We start from the raw sequence: 17,445 nt of genomic DNA on the forward strand, positions 1-17,445 counted from the left end.
TTGGTTCTCTGACAGAGTAGCTGATGCTTGGAACAGACTACCGAATTACATTAAAGCAAGTACTAGCTTAGATATTTTTAAGAACAGCCTGGAAATTTATTATGGGAACAAATGTTTTGGTATATTGGCAAGCTAGAAGGGCATTAATGCCCATGCTTGAAGCATTTGTATGTATGTGTGTAGGTATGTAAGGATGCTATTCATTGATTTTATTTCTGGCTTTAATACGGTCATCCCTTAACACCTGACTGAGAAGCTTGCCCAGGTGGGCATCAATACCCACTTATGCAAATGGATCCTGGACTTTCTCAATGATAGACCCCAAAAAGTATGTATGGGCAACAACACCTGAAGGAGCTTAACACTAAGCACAGGAGTCCCTCGGATGTGTCCTGAGCTCTCTGCTGTTTACCTTACTAACACATGATTGCATCACTAGACATAATTCGAACAAGGTCATCAAGTTTGCAGATAACACCACTGTAGTGGGTCTTATCAGAAGTGGAGACGAGACTGTCTACAGAGGTGAGGTGAACCACCTCATTATCTGGTGTGATATTAATAACCTGGCCCTAAACGAGAATAAAACCAAGGAGTTAGTAATGGACTTCGGAAAGAATTAGGACTTGAATCACCCACTCATAATTAAAGGGGAAACAGTGAAGAGAGTGAGTAGCACCAAATTTCTGGGTGTGTATATTTCTGAGGACTTAGCAGTGGCAACAAATATGGACCACATTGTGAAGAAAGCACATCAACACCTGCACTTCTTGCAGAAGCTGAAGAAAACTAGTCTCCCTTCCTCTGTCCTCAAAACTTCTATAGGGGTACCATTGAAAGCACATTGACTAGTCTAGGACTGCAAATCCTTGAACTGAAAGACCTTACAGAAGGTGGTGAAGGTAGTGGAGAAGATTATCGGATCCCCACTTCCAGCTCTGAAGGAGCTATATGAAGTACAATGTAATGGCAGAGCCAGGATCCGCCACATAATGCATGTACTCAAATAACTCCACAACAAGTACAAATATGACTCTGTCATTGCCCATTTTGGAGTGAATTACTTAAGATGTACCTCCCTGGACTACATGAAAAGAGACATGGAAGAGCTCTCAGATCATGTGGCCCAGGCAGGTATGACCCTAGCCCTGAGTAGTTTCCTGCCTTCGCCCAGAATGATATCACAATATAAGGACAAAATGATTGACTTCAACAAGTGGCTAAGCTTCTGGTGTCATTCAAAGGGGATCCAGTATCTGCCTGGGACAACTGATTGACAGACCACGATGCTTTGCCAGAGATAGTCTGCACCTGTCATCCCTGGGATTCAGGTTACTGGCTGAGGCTCTTGCCACCCCCATAGTGCCTTTTTTGGCAAAGTTCAAAGGACAAAATCACCACCGTAACAGGTATAAGCATGCAAATTCTTACGGTATTGGTACTAAATGCTAGAAGTCTAAATCTCAAAATGCACTCTCTTGAGGCACTCCTAAAAATGGAGAACATCGATATCTGTGCAGTAACTGAGACCTGGTTCATGCCTGCAGAGAGCACCCCTGCAATACCAGGCTACAACTCTTACCACACTTTTCGGCCATCAAACCAGGACCAAAACACTAAATGTGGAGGAGTGTCCATATTCACCAAGGATATTCACACCACCAGACTAGTTGCCCAACACAATGTGTCTGAAATTCTCCAGGTGCAACTAACACTAGGTAAGACTGCAATCCAAATTGTAGTTTTCTACAGATCCCCCACCATGCCCCAAGATTCTCACTACACCTTTCTTAACATACTGGAAAATATTAAGATACTACCAAACACCCTAATACTGGGTGATTTCAACTACCCTGCCATTAACTGGGAAAACTACACGTGTACCAACATCTTTGCCTAGCGGTTCTTGGGATTCATAAATTCCAACGCCCTGGATCAACTAATCCATAGTCCCACCAGGGAGTCCAATATCCTAGACCTGGTTTTTACCAACATGGGAAATCGATGCTCCACAACTATGGTCACCCCCTTGTTGGTCAGGTCGGACCATAAGCTAATCACCCTTAACATCCATATCCCAACCCCACCCCCCAGTAAGGAAACCTCCATAAAAAACTTCTCCAAAGCCAACTTCATGCTACTCAAGTCAGAAGTGACAAACTTCATGACACCCATGCAGACGGGAACTGAAAGTTCAACTCCTACACTAAGGGACTGTATGAGCACATCCACTCATGCATGAATCGTGTCATCCCAAATAGAACCAAGATGCTCTCCTCCAAAAAAAAGGAAGCCAATCTGGTGGTCCACTTCCATAAACAAACTTTACAACAAAAGGAAGAAACTGTTGCAGAAAAGAGGAAAATCCCAGGATGCAAAAAACTCCCTTACCAGCCTCAGTAAGAAGCTGAGATCCCTCATAAAATCCTCCAAAGCCAGTTATGAAAATAAAATTGCCAAAGATTCCAAAGACAACCACAAGGCATTTTATAATTATGTCAAGAAGCTAAATGGCAATGCTCAGATCTGCTCCGAGCTACAACAGAATGGCATTAAATATACTGATCCCAAGGATATTGCCAATATCTTGGCAGATCAATTCAGTGCCAACTTCACCCCTCACTCACCCCATAAATGACCCATCTCAGTACTGGAAGATTGCCAAATTCCAGTAATAATGGCCACACAGGTAAAAAACGCACTCTCCAAAGCTAAGAATACAGCATCCATGGGACCAGATGACATCCCGGGCTGTGTACTACATGATCTACAAAATGAACTAGCACCTCACCTAAGTGTCATGTTTAATCATAGCCTCACCTCAGGCTTCATGCCCATTGAGTGGTGCACAGCCACATTTAACCCACTCCACAAGGGGGGATCCACCTTGGATCCCAGAAATTACCGCCCCATCTGTCTGATGAGCCTGATTTGCAAGGCCATGGAACGTATTATCATGGAACTTATAAACAAAGACATTGGCAACCTTCAAACACTGGACCCCACCCAGTTTGGGTTCATGAAGGCGTGATCTTGTCTCCTGAACCTGATTGACTTCTTCAAATCAGTCTTCAGAGCTGTGGACGAGGGTAAGGCAGTCCCCACAGCCTATCTGGACCTCGCCAAGGCTTTTGACACCATACCCCACTCTGGAATCATAGATAGACTTACAAAGCTGGGCATTAATTCCTGCATCACTCGATGGGTTGCCAACTGGCTTACTGACAGAACCCAAACTGTAAAAGTAGCCAACTCCAAATCCAGCTCCAGACAAGTGACAAGTGGAGTACTTCAGGGTTCAATTCCGGGACTGCTCTTGTTTGGCATCTGCTTCTCTGAAGTACAGGCCAACACTAAGGGAATCTGGCTAACAAAGTTCACAGATGACTGCAAACTGGGAGCTATTATTGAATCCCCAAATTATGTGGATACTCTACAAAAGGGCCTTACAGAAACAGATGCTTGGTGCCAGAGCCATGGGCTCAAGCTCAATGCCAAGAAATGTATAGTTATCCCCTTTGGGAAAAAAACATGTACCCATGAATTACCACATAGGTGGCAGTACACTAAACACCAAAAGTGTGATAAGAGACTTAGGGACACAGGTGGGCAGTGGTCTCACCTTCTATAACCACATCACCACAACAGTCAGGAAATCCTTCTATGTGGCACGCCTCATCACTAAGGGCTTTTCATCCAGAAAAAAGGAGGTCATTGTCTCATTGTACTCATACTGGTGAGTGGCACATCAGTGTGCCTGACTATAGAGTCACTTAAGACTAAAGTGTTAGGTATGTTTTCTTGCCTTAGGGGCTGTTGCTTGGGCAGGTTACAGTTAAGGGCCTCCGCATATGTGGATTTAATGTTGCTATGTGTGGGTGTTGGTGGTGTGGGTTTAGAAGGGCAATGTGTTGTTTGCGGTGTAGTGCATGTGTTAACCTTCCCCTCTTGACTGTATAGCACAATCTTGGGTGGACAGAGAGCTTTGCTTCCAGTTTGGCTATGTAAGTGCATCCCTCACAGGTTGTATTGTTGGGTAGTAGGAGGAGAGGGTTGTCTATGTACATGAGGTAATTGCTGCATTGCCCCAGTATGCCCAGATTCACCATGTGGACAGGAGAAATCACCAGAAGCTGACCCTTGGACATGCCTGGTTTGGTGCTTTTTTGTAAAGTACAGGAGCTGTTTTCCCTTGCCTTAGCAAGGTACTTTGCAATTATAGGCTGTTTAGTGCCTACGATTAATTTCTCATTAACAAGGAGAGTTGAGTGCTTGTATCCGTTTAAGGCTTCCTAGAGCTTTCCAGCAGGTATTAGAGCAAGTGCTAGTCACAGGGATGCTTAAAGGTAAGATGAAAAAAAAAATAGTTTATCCTAAACACTGCAGTGTGCACTGGATAAGTTAGATGTGAAAGTAGGTAACTTAAGTTTTACCTGTCTAAAAAGTTAAGTTTTAGTGGAGAGTCACTATTTTTAAAACAGCAAGATAGATTGAAAGGGGGCGGTCACTTTTGTATTCTGGTACTATGGAATACAGTAGGATGGCCAATAAATTTAAATAGTTGAAGGGGAGTGATTTCACAAAATGAAAATTTTGTGCTTATTCACACAAGCCAGTGAAAGCAAAGGGGAAATGAGATATATGGTCAAATTAACATAAGAGGCAGGCAACTAGAAAGACAGTGGTATTTAAGCACATGACAGTAAGTGGGTGGGAAAAAAATTTCTGCCTGACTCAGAAGAGACAGAGCTGTGGTCTCTTTTGAAGTTTTAATATGCAGTTAAAAGCAGAATACAAGTAAAAGACAAGGCAACTTTTATTTTTATTTATTTTATTTTACATTTGTTGACCGGGCTAGTCTAACTGGACATATGTCCATTTTCAGTAGAGGCCCGGGGAGAAAAGCTCCACTACAGCATTATGTAAATTGAAAACAAAAATAGTACGTAAGAATACATATTTAAAAAAATAATTAGACATAGAGACCAATAAAAGTGAATATACATTACATAAGAGAATACAAAAATGACATGTTTATAACAGGATTAATATGTGAAAAGGCAATATTAGAGAGTAAAAACACAAACTTACTATAAAAAGGCAAGACAGGGTGAGTTTTTTTTTCTCTTTCTTTCAAGGGATGCATATTTTGTGCATGTGAAGATGGTGGATTGAGGAGGAAAAATTAGTCAGGATTAGTACATGGAAAAAGATAGGTAGATTCTTAGTTGCTTTTTGAAAAGTGGTGTGGATTTAAGGGATGTTAATTTGTTAGGAAGCTTGTTCCAAGAATTACCAATGGTATTATTGAAAAGACAATCTCCAGATTTGTTGTTAGATTTAAGGGTGGCAACTAGTAACTTATTTGCTGAGCGTAGGGTTGTTAGATTTTTATAAGAGCTAATAAGGGTAGAGATTATGGGTATATTTGTAGGATGATACAGGATCTTATGGGTAATAGTTAGTTGTTGGACAAGAAGTTGGTTTTGCAGTTCCAGCCATCCTAACCTTTTCAGACTTTGGCAATGATGCGTACGGAATGGGGAACCAGTTGCAAATCTGGCAATGTTATTATAAGAGGTGGCCAGTTTGTTTAGGTTATTTTTGGATAGGTTAGTATAGATAGGTGAGGCATATAGAAGAGTGGAAATTAGGTGTGTTTGGGAGATTATAGTCCTGGCAGAGGGAATAAGGAAGGTTTTTAGCCTATAAAGGGAACCAAGTTTTCTATTAAGTGATTTAATGGTTAAGTTTATGTGTGGGTCAAAACTAAGATTATTATCGATTGTTACACCTAAAGTTTAGTTGTGGTATCAGGTACTATTACAGAGCCATTATTTGATGCTACTGAGAAGTAGATAGGGGAGACTTTTGGGTAGTGGTAAAAAGTAGATGTTTGGTTTTCTTAGGGTTTAGGAGGAGACAGTGTTTGGAGAACCAGTCTTCTGCTAAGTTGAATACTTTTTGGGTGCTAGACTGTAGTTCAGCCTGAGATGCTGCAGTACAGATTAATGTAGAGTCATCTGCATATTGTATGCAGGTGGTTTGAGGGAGAGATGAATTCATATCATTAATAAATATAGAAAAGAGGAGGGGTCCAAGAATAGAACCTTGAGGGACTCCTAGGGAGATAGGGAGCTGAGTTGATAGGTTATTGTCCCAGAGGACTGCTTGTTGTCTGTTTTCTAGATATGACTTAAACCATTTGATTGTTAAAGTGTCTACTATAAGTGATTGAAGGGTGTCTAACATTAGGTGGTGATTCATCATATCGAAGGCTTTGGAGAGGCTTAAAAAGAGAGCTGAGGAGAGCAAGTTGTTATTGCAATTCTTATTAATACACTCTGAAAAGGATAGTAGTGCAGTAGTGGTACTATGAAATGGTCTGAAGCCATGTTGGTAGTCAGCTAAGAAATTATTTAGTAGGAGATTATCAAGTAGTTGCCAATGAATGCATCTTTCCATGATTTTAGCTAATGGAGAGAGTAGTGCTATGGGACAGAAATTGGAGAGTTCAGTTGAGTTGCCTCCTTTGTGTAATGGGATAATATGTGAGACTTTCCAGAGTGATGGGACAGAACCTTCTGTAATAGTTCTATTTATTAAGGTGGAGATAGGGAAAGCAAGTACACCAGCTGCCATTTGTAGAAATTCAGCAGGGAGGAGGTCAGCAGAAGGAGTACAAGGTTTTAGTTTGTGAAGTAGGGTGCGGATGAGAGTTGTTGGAACAGGCTGCAGTTATAAGGCTGGAGGTAAATTGGTTAGAGAGCATGTCTTAGAGATGCTAGTGGAAGATAGGGTATTTGCTAAGGATTGAGCTGTTTCAGAGAAATATTTGTTAAAAGTATTGGCTATTTGGCTAGGAGTATTCAGAGTCAGATTGGAAGGGGTAGGTGTTTTGGAGTGTCCTGGGTGGAGTAGGCTGTTTATAGCTGTCCAGAATTTTTATGGGTTTTGATGCTGGGCTTGCTGGAATTCCTGGTAGTATTTTTTTTTTATCTTGGAGTATTGATTTCTTTGTAGTATTTCTGAGCTGTCTAAAGGTTTCCTGTTCAGTTGGGTTTTTGGTATTTCTCCATTTGGACCAAATTATATTTCACTGAATTATTTTTTGTCTTGTTTCTTTTGTTAGTCAAGGTGCTGGTTTGTTCCTAGTCCTAACTGTGCGAGAGGGGGCATGGTGTTCTAGGATTTGTAGGAATTTAGTGTTAAAATAAGATACAGCTTTGTCAAGAGGTAGGTATTTTAGAGGTGGCCAATTACATGCTTTAAGTTCTGCTTGGAAGCTAGCTGGTTTGAAGTTTTTTTTGTTGTGGGTAGTTCTAAAGGTTGCTTGGTTGGATATAATTTTTTTTGTCTAGTTAGGAAGGTAAGGAATGATCACTAATATTATCAGGGAGTATACCTGTTTTATAAGAGAGGGGATTGCTGTTTACCAGTATCCAGTCTAAGGTGTCTTGCTTATTGCTGGGTTTATGGGTTCTAGTAGGGGAGGTGATAATTTGATTAAAGCCATAAAGGTGTATGTGGGTAGTTGGTTTGCCAGAGGTACAACAGTTCCAGTCTATGTTGAAGTCTCCAAGGAGTATAGTTTCTTGTGGGAAGGAAATTGATAGCCAACTAAGGATATTCTCAAGAGTATTAATGTTATTACCTGGAGGGATATAGATGCAAATTATATTTAATGATTTATTTGGTGTTAATCTGGAGTTTAGAGATTAACATTTCAGCATTACTAGGTGGGGGAGGTTTTACATCTATTGATAATACCTGTAGTTTAGATTTATACAGTATAGCAACCCCACCACATTTTTTATTTAGGTGGCCAAAACGTAGGATGTTGTAACCTGGTGGGATTATATCATTATCCTTAATAACAGGTTTGAGCCATGTTTCAGTTAGACATAGGATGTCAAAGGAGTGTAATTCTAGGAGGGCATGTAGTTGGGTAATTTTATTATTCAAGCTGCGTACATTGAGGTGGCCTATGAGAAGAGAGTTATGGGAATTATTGAGAGTGTAGGAGGTGTTGGGATAAGATGAATTGGGATCAGAGATGGAGGTGTTTGGACCTGGATTTGGTTGAATATCACCATGAAGTAGTAGATGCTGCAGAGGAGTATGAGAGTGTTTTAACAGCTTACATAAAAAGGGGATAGATTTTCTAGTCTGGTGATAATTTATATGGTAAAGTCTATGAAATTGTGGAGGATGGTAGGCTGATGAGAATGTAATGTTACTGTGTATTTGTGGGGCTAGATTAGTACATAGAGCAGTTTGTTTTAGGGGGTGATGAAATAAAGAAAGGGTTAGATATTCATAGGAAGTAAGGAAATATGATAAAATTAGAGGGGTAAGGATTAAGAGAAAGAGAAACTTGTTAGTGAGTCCTGGCCTAACTATAATGGCCATGGCTGGAGAGAATGATAGAATCTGCGGGGGGGTTGTTAATAGATAGGGTGAAGTTGAGCAATAGATTAGGTAGAGAGTGCACACGTGAAAAATGGAGGTAATGGGAAGGTGTTTAATGAGATGAAATGGGCTGATTGGTTGAGTGTAGGATGGGGGTGTAGCTTGAGAAGTATAAGGTTAGATGAACTGGGGGTGGGTGGAATTTGGGGGTATGGTAGGGGAGCGGAGTGAGCCTGCAGGGCGAATGGAGCGAGTTTGAGCAATTGAAAGACAAGCTCACAGAAACAATCAGAGAAACCTTCAGATTACTACTACACACTTAGTAGTTTCAGGTAAGAGGGGAGTGCTCATATAGGTAGTAAGTAACATGGATAGGGGACTGCTGTAAGGAAATTAAGGTAAAAAAAGGACTGGATAGTTTACAGATACAATGCCAGATAACTAAAAAGGATTCAGAGCGGTCAAGTTTTATTTCATAAAAAATGACAGTCAGGAGTATTCGGAAGCCTATTGAAGCTTAGGTAAGGTTGCCACCTAGTGGTGAGATGGAAGAAATTACAGTTCAGCTGTTCAGGTAAAGCAGAGAACAGAGGACACAGCTGGTAGATCTGAGTTGAGGAGGGAGCAAAAAGTCCTATGGGATAGATAGGGGGTATGGCTGCTGGGTAATATACTCAGGTGGGAGATTTAGTACAAAATTATTGATTTACCAGAAATGGTTACTTTATTCTTCAGAGAGAAGAGCAATTTAACTATACAGCTTAGGTGCTAGGTCAAACATACTTTCACAGATCCTTTAGATGGAGGGTAGGTTGACTATAGGTCAGCAACTTCCTCAAGGATGTAGTTGAGATGTTTGATGTTAGTTTTGGGGTCCTTGAAAGGCAGGCAGGTCAGAAGTCTTACAGCAGGATAGGAGGTTACAAGTTTCACAGATCCTTAGATGGAGGGTAGTTTGAGTATAGGTCAGCAACTTCCTCAAGGATGTAGTTGAGATGTTTGACGTTAGTTTTGGGGGTCCTTGAAAGGTAGGCAGGTCAGAAGTCTTACAGCAGGAAAGGAGGTTACAAGTTTCACAGATCCTTTAGATGGAAGGTAGTTTGAGTATAGGTCAGCAACTTCCTCAAGGATGTAGTTGAGATGTTTGACATTCGTTTTGGGGGTCCTTGAAAGGCAGACATGTCGGAAGTCTTGCAGCAGGATAGGAGGTTACAAGTGTGAGAAGAGGCAGACCCACTGGGCCAGGGTACACAGCAGCCAGGAGGAGAGGTAGTTAATAAAGAATGGTGCCACTCTGGACAACAAATCACTGTATTAAAAATATAAAAAGGCAATAAAGTAATACAAAATACAACAAATAAAAAGCAAACTAACCTTTCCTTCACAGCAAAGTGTAGCAGAGTCTGAGTGAGCCTTTCTAGTAAAACTCTGAAATGTTTTATTGGTACTTTTCCATTATCGGGGCAACACTTGTAATTAGTGATTTGAGCGCTTGGAATCTTTGCAAGAGCTCGCAATTGCTGTTGTGATTTGGACTTTATATTATGCTGTAATCTTTCTTTTTTTATTTGCAGTGTTGCTGCCATTCTCCAAAAAAAATGCACCTTGTTCTACAGAATATTTAGTAAAACAGTAGCATGGCATGCTCTTATTCACAACCATAGTCTTGCTTTGTATTCTAAGACAGTTTTGGAAGACGTCTTTTAAGCTACAGAAATATATTGTTTAGCTCATGTATAATGAAAAATAACCAGTTTTATTTCCTGCAGTACAAACACGTGTGAAAATGTATACTTAGATCCATAGGTTCACAGATTAGTACTAAGCTAACTGCCCTTGTGAGCAACTTTAAGCCTAGCCAATTATCCCTTGTGAGACTCAAACCCCACACCTTGTATTTGTAAGGCAAACACCTTAACCATTATGCCACCCTCTGAACATAAGTTTATATCTACCAATCTTTAAAATGTCACAAGGCATAATTTGTGTAGATAAAAAGAAATCTTGCTATGTCACGGCATGTGTCCACCGTCTACCGTCCAACTATTCAAAAGAAAATCTCAGTCCAGATAACTTCATTGTGCGTCATCTTAACACAAAGAAAAAGCAAATGGGTATTTAAGTGTAGCGATTTGAAACGTAACTTCATTGCGCGTCATCTTAACACAAAGAACAAGTAAATGGATATTTAAGTGTACGGTTTTGAAACATTTAAGTAGATGTAATGTTCACTCTAGATTTGTCCAGAATTAGGGGCAGGCCAATAAAGCCAAATGGATGCATGTTTCAGGTTTTCTTTTACTGATCTCATCTGCACAGCATAAATGGATAGTTTGGCTAGGTTTTATAAACTTAAATTTATTTTACTTTTATTTTATTTTTACATTTTTTTACCAGGATAGTCCAACTGGGTGGAAGCCCATGTGTTGCCCGATAACCGAAAAGTACCTTTTTATTTTACCCCTTAAATAGAAGGTTTAGTTCCTAGCTCCACCCCCTCAGTTCAAAAATAATTAACCTTAAGTGACCTCTTCTATCTTATGTATGAGTCCTTAATTGGTCAGTTCTAATTTCTGCCTGACTCACAAGAGACAGAGCTGTGGTCTCTTTTGAAGTTTTAACATGCAGTTAAAAGCAGAATACAAATAAAACACAAGGTAAAGAAAACAAATCACAGTAGTCAAAATATATAAAGGCAATAAATTAATACAAAATACAGCAAATAAAAAGCAAACTAACCTTTCCTTCACAGCAAAGTGTAGCAGAGTCTGGGTGAGCCTTTCTAGTAAAGTGTCTTTTGCTTACTTGTGTACACTTTGATTTATCTTTATTTGTTAACTTTGGGAGTCATTTTATAACTGAAAAGGCTCTCAGAGGTACAGCCTATATTGCGTATTAGATCACACCCCTGTTGCTAAGCAGTAAACACACACTGTGTAAATGTCTATCATCTCATTATGCCCCTGGGGATGCTGTTATCAGACAATAAAATGCACACTGCTCTCTAGAAGATCCAGTGGTCATTGAAAAGCACTGGTTATCTGTCAGTATGATGCATACTTTAGGTACAAATGGTATCACAATGCACACTAAACTTTTTATGCAGCATACATTATAGATATATTTTAAAGGGCCAGGATGTATATTTTAACTGCTTCGCCCTTGAGTCATGATTCTTCTGTTGCTGCTACTGCCACAGTTAGTTCATGTTTTCCTGTGTTGCAGTTCATAATTACCAAGTTATTGATAATATAATTTGTTAAGTTGCTGTTGGCATTTGGACTGTACCTGCAGAGAGATGTGGATTGTGCTGAATTCTGTTTTATTGTTAATATGTGTGTGGTTTCTTTAAATTGCTAAAGCTATGTTGTGTAACTTTCTGTTTTGTCATGCTTTTGAACCTCTTGGTCTATGTTTTTGTGAAAATTTGTTGTCAAGGCATTTTTCCAACACCTGTTCCAAAAAAGTAAAAATTTCGTGTAGATGGTGGGGGTGTTCAAATGAGGGTCTTGCCCTGGGCACCAGTGGTCTAGCTACTCCTCTGCCCACACACACACACACACACACACACACACACACACACACACACACACACACACACACACACACACACACACACACACACACACAAGTCTGGATACATTGAGCAACTTGTAAAAAAGTTGTCAGCTTTCCTGCTTGCTTAATTTGGTTAATAGGGAACCTGATTGACTTTGCTGTGAAACTGACATAATACTAGGTTGGGGAATATGCCCTTTCTACCAGTATTGTGTGATCTCTTAGATGGCACATTTAATTAGCAAGGGGTGTGGATCCCTTCACATGTGGGGAAGGGGGGCTTGTCCCCTACAAAAAGCATTCTTTTTATTTTGGATGCTTTGAGGTTTATGTCTCAGAGCATGCTCACTGAACTGTGGTTTTACATGGAGGTGGATATATGTAAACATAAATATATATATATATATATATATATATATATATATATATATATATAGTTATACATACATACATACACACACACACACACACACACACACACACACACACACACACACACACACACACACACACACACACACACATGCAAATACCCTCACACACAGACACACACACACACACACACACACACACACACACACACACACACACACACACACACACACACACACACACACACACCATACCACCGTATGGTATTATGTTTGAGTGTGCTGTACAGTCTGTATAACATTTAACAAACAGTTTTAATGTAACTTTGCAGTGTCACTGGCACAACAGGTAGTGCACTTGCCTTTGGTGCAGAAAGCTGAGAGTTCTATTCCTACATCAGGTAGATGGATCGCTGATGTTACAGAGCAGTATAAGAAGGGTTCTGCACTCCTGAGTGTGTTGTCCTTTGGATCTTGCCAAGGCTTTTGACACCATCCCCTACTCTGGAATTATAGATAAATTCACTAAACTAGGTATAAACCCCTATGTTACAAGATGGGTTGCCAACTGGCTCACTGACAGAACCCACACTGTGAAAGTAGCAGACTCCAAATCCTACTTCAGACCAGTGACAAGTGGAGTACCACAGGGTTCAGTCCTAGGTCCTCTCCTGTTTGGTATCTACTTCTGTGAAGTACAGGCTAACACAGAAGGTCTTTGGCTAATGAAGTTCACAGATGACTGCAAACTAGGAGCCATAATCGAAACTCCTAACGATGTGTACATCCTACAAAAGGTCTTCACTGAGACAGATGCCTGGTGTCAAAGCCATGGCCTCAAGCTCAAAGCCAAAAAGTGCATTGTCATCCCCTTTGGTAAAAACTCTGTACCCATGAACTACAACATAGGCGGTAGTATACTGAACACAGAAAGTGTGATAAGAAACCTTGGGACACAGGTGGACAGTAGTCTCTCCTTTGATAATCACATCGCCGCAGTAGTCAGGAAATCCTTCTACGTGGCACACCTCATCACAAAAGGTTTCTCATCCAGAAAAAAAGAGGTCATTGTTTCCCCTCTACTCATCACTCATTAGACCCATTATAGAGTACAACACCCCTTTTGGTATGTACCTCACAAGACATCTACAACAACTGGAAAGGCCGCAGAAATACCTCACAAAGAGGATTACCAGCCTCAAACAGATGCCCTATGCAGACCATCTCAAAAAACTCCAGCTTTACTCCATCGCATATCGCCTACTCAGAGGTGATCTCTGCCTAACATACAAAGCTATGTCAAACCTAGAGCTGTTGGACATGCTCTACTTAAAGAAATCCCAATCCTTCTGAGCTACACGCTCTAGGCACCTAAACCTTGCCACCACAATAAACAGAACATGCCGGAGGGATAGATTCCTGTCCCAGAGACTTCCCATACTCTGGAATAAACTACCTATCTATATCAAACAAAGCTTCTCATTAGCACTCTTCAAGAAAAATCTTGATGATTGGATGGGAAATAGGAAATTCACCCCGGGGATCACCTCTGTGGCTCTGCTTGACAGTGGCACAGGAAAATAATTTTCTTGGGTGGCAAAAGCTAGGGTACCTTTTTGGCTGGGCTTGTATAGGCCCTAGGGCCAATAGCCTAGTACCTACCTATGAACCTAAGAAACTATGAGACATTAAACCGAGGCCCCATCTACATGAGTTGGTGGTAGCTGAGGTGGATGCAATAGTTCCCATGGCACCTGTTGAAAAGAGTAGGGAAAGCTCTCCGATGCCGTGGCTAAATTTCCCCTTGTAGCAAAAATACCATCTGAGATATTTCCTAAAAGGAGGTTACTAGTCTAGTGGGACTAAAAAGTTTAACAAAGTATAAAAATAAATAACAATTGGAATAAAAAAGGAGTATGGGTTGAACGCAATTCTGTAGACTAAAACAAGTTAGTTTTAACGCCAGTATGGCAGTGTTCTTACCTCTCACATGTAACATTGTAATGACAGCATCTGTTCTGTTAATGTCTGTATTTTACAGACATCTTTATGTTAAAAATTGTAGCTACCACTTTTCAATAAAATTATTTTTTGTATTTTTCAGAGGAGAGCAACTGTGTTTGCATATTTATTTTAATTATTTGATTAATGCTTCTTCTTCTTCTTTCGGCTGTGCCCATTAGGGGTCGCCACAGCAAATCAACTGCGCTAATGGTTTATTTTGTTTTTAATGGGTATTGGCTTTAAATATTTGGCACTTGGTGATGCTGTCATGGTAACTATGTGCAGACCTCTGTTAGTGACACTTGCTTATTCTGCCCAAGTGGGACATTTGTCTGTTGCACCAATTCTATATTCGGTTCCTGTTGCTCTAAGTGCAGAGGCTATGATGCATAGCAACAACACCAGAGATATGCAGTCTGATCACAAAGCAGGAATTATCACCCTCCCCATCCTCATTGGACCAACTTTATCTTACATCCTGTATAACCTTTCGTTATTTGTACCACACATCATATTTTGTATTTTAGCATGTCGTTATTCAGTTATAATGGCTTTGCCACTTCTTTCCTTCCCTAAGGCATTTTCATTGGAGAGACAAATCAGGACTCAAAATTATGTCACTATTTTTGAAGAAACTGCCAAGCTTCATTTATTACTTGTTTTTTTCCTATATGTTTAGCTTTAATATTGTCTCCATATGGGAGTTTCCCTGAATTATAGTGCTTCTGTTTCTGTCTTATGCAGTAGTTATATAAGATATTCAGAAATGTTCTTTCAATAGTTGTATCTCCTCTTTGTCTCTTAAATTTTAATCACACATCTTTGTTATTATGTCAGGGTTCATAGGTGTTTAGTAGGCTAATGACCACAAGGGCCTTTTTAAGCCTAGCCATGCACCCCAAATCTCTGCCAAATTCTGGTACCCTTGGTAAGTGAAACCAGGGTCTTGGAAGATGAAGCATTTACAAGAAGGGGCATGGAAGATGAACCATTTACAGGCTGCCTGTGTCCATTAGAGAAACAGATGACAAACCAGGGATGAATGTTCTGTTCCCCCTCCAATTGTCCAAGATACATTTGAACTGGGTTAGGGAGGGACTCTGCTTCACATGGATGGGTCACCTGTTCTGGAGAAGGTGTAGTTTCAGGGATGCATACCTGTCTCTCCAGCAGGTCCTATTTATAACACAGGAAAGGTTTAAGTCTTTAGAATGGGTAATTCTGGTACTATTTGTTTTGCAGATATGCAGGAGGTCCATCAGAGTGAAGTCTGATAATGCTTTGTATGCCAGGCATAGATCTCTCCTCAACAGCCTGCGGGAGACAGAATACAGGGATAGGGCCTTGAGGAGGTCTGCATAGGACATATTACTTATGCCCTTTATTCTTTTAGTGAGAAACCTCTGTGGAAGTTCCAATAAAATGATTTTGCAGAATCTCATTTCATTTCTGATTATCACTGATGTGCTACAAATTATCTGGATTAGGTTTACAGTTTATAGTGCATGTTTCCTGAGATTTCTCAATGAATTTGCATTTCCAAACAAGATGACCAGGCATCTTAATAACAGTAGATCAACCAGAAAGACATGAAGCAGTGAACCCATTTGCTCTTGCTGAAGTTTGCATGAACCCAGAATGGGGGTCTTTCACCTTAACCTGCAGCCACACAGGAGTGAAACACTGAACCCAAAATCTTCCGCCAACTTTGGTTTAAACCTGGGTAGGGTCAGTCACCCTAAATGGCTAGCTATACATGAATAGGACAATCAGGCAGGAATGAAGCGTTAAACATGAAAACTTTTGCTGAAGGTTGTATCAAATCTGGAAGAGGGTTTAGTCTTCCTAAACAGCCTCTCCATACAAAAATAGGGCAGAGAGATAGGAGTAAGGCACTCATGTTAAACATTTCTACTAAAATTTACATTATACCTGGAATAGGCATCCCTCATCCAGGGCAGCATCCAGTACAATCATAGAATAGCCAGTCAGGAAGGAGGTCTAGAACTGGAAAGCACCTGCTGAAGTTTACATTAAACCTAGAATAACATGCCACTCACCATGACCACCCCTTATATGTGACTAGTGCATACAGGAATGAGGTATTGAGCCTGAATACTCCTGCCAAACTTTACATTAAGGCCAGAGTTACAGTAACTGACCATAAGGAAGGGGAAGTAAGAAATGACCACCAGGGAGTTTATAAAGCCTGCTGTGCAGTCCAACCCAAATGTGTTCTTATGTATCATGGGTGTTTATTAGGAGGGGGCATGTTAGGTTAGGAAGTTTCTAGAGGTTATGTGGGGGGTATATTAGTTTGAGCATTACTGTGAGACTTGGGGGCCAGACCTAGGGTGGATTTCTAATTTCTCATCCGTTGGTCAAGGTTACACTTGAATAGGGTTGTGATATAAGGACATATTGCCAGCCCAGCTATCTGAAATTTTATAAATAATTCTATGTCATTTGTGAATATTGATATGCTTTATACAGAACTGTATGTTATGTAGGGTCTATATTATGTGATTGAAACCTTAGGTTGTTTAATACATAAACATCAATCACTAAATATAGAAATGTGAAAATCGAGAATGGCTGTTTCCACACAGGGAAACAATGCCATTGGCCAAACTAAAAAAAAAAATGTTGTAAACAGAAATCAAGTGGAGGGCTTTTTGCCCTCCACATCCCCTGATGTGGGGGGCTGTGGCCCCCACACCCCCTAACTAAATATACCAACTCTGAGATCTCTCTACATTGTGAAAAGGGCAAAATCTGCGTAACAGCCAAATGACTTGTTTCCCTGTATAGAAATGGCTGTTTGTGATTTTCACACTTCGATATTTAGAGATTGACCTTTAGGTATTCGACTACCTAAGGTTTCAATCTTGTGATATAGACCCTATTATGTACTGAGCTAAAATGTAATCACAGCATGCCTTGCTGACTTAGATCAGAAATGCATATAAACTCTATACCTGTGCAAATGTATGTTTTAACAGTAGAAACTAGAACAAAGTAAAGCTTCAAGAAAATAAGTTGAAATTAAATTGCTTTATAATTGTGTTGTAAAAGTTCTCTCTCAGTTTCAGTGCAACAG

General features: G+C 40.3%; 1 pseudogene; it reads left to right on the top strand.

Annotated features, from left to right (window-relative positions):
- LOC122795039 overlaps nucleotides 1-16,927 on the top strand; it is a 76,818-nt pseudogene extending 59,891 nt beyond the window's left edge.
- The last annotated feature ends 518 nt before the right edge of the window (nucleotides 16,928-17,445 follow it).

The sequence above is a fragment of the Protopterus annectens genome, chromosome 2.part1, assembly GCF_019279795.1.
Source record: "Protopterus annectens isolate FY-2018-M chromosome 2.part1, PAN1.0, whole genome shotgun sequence".
Taxonomy (NCBI): domain Eukaryota; kingdom Metazoa; phylum Chordata; order Ceratodontiformes; family Protopteridae; genus Protopterus; species Protopterus annectens.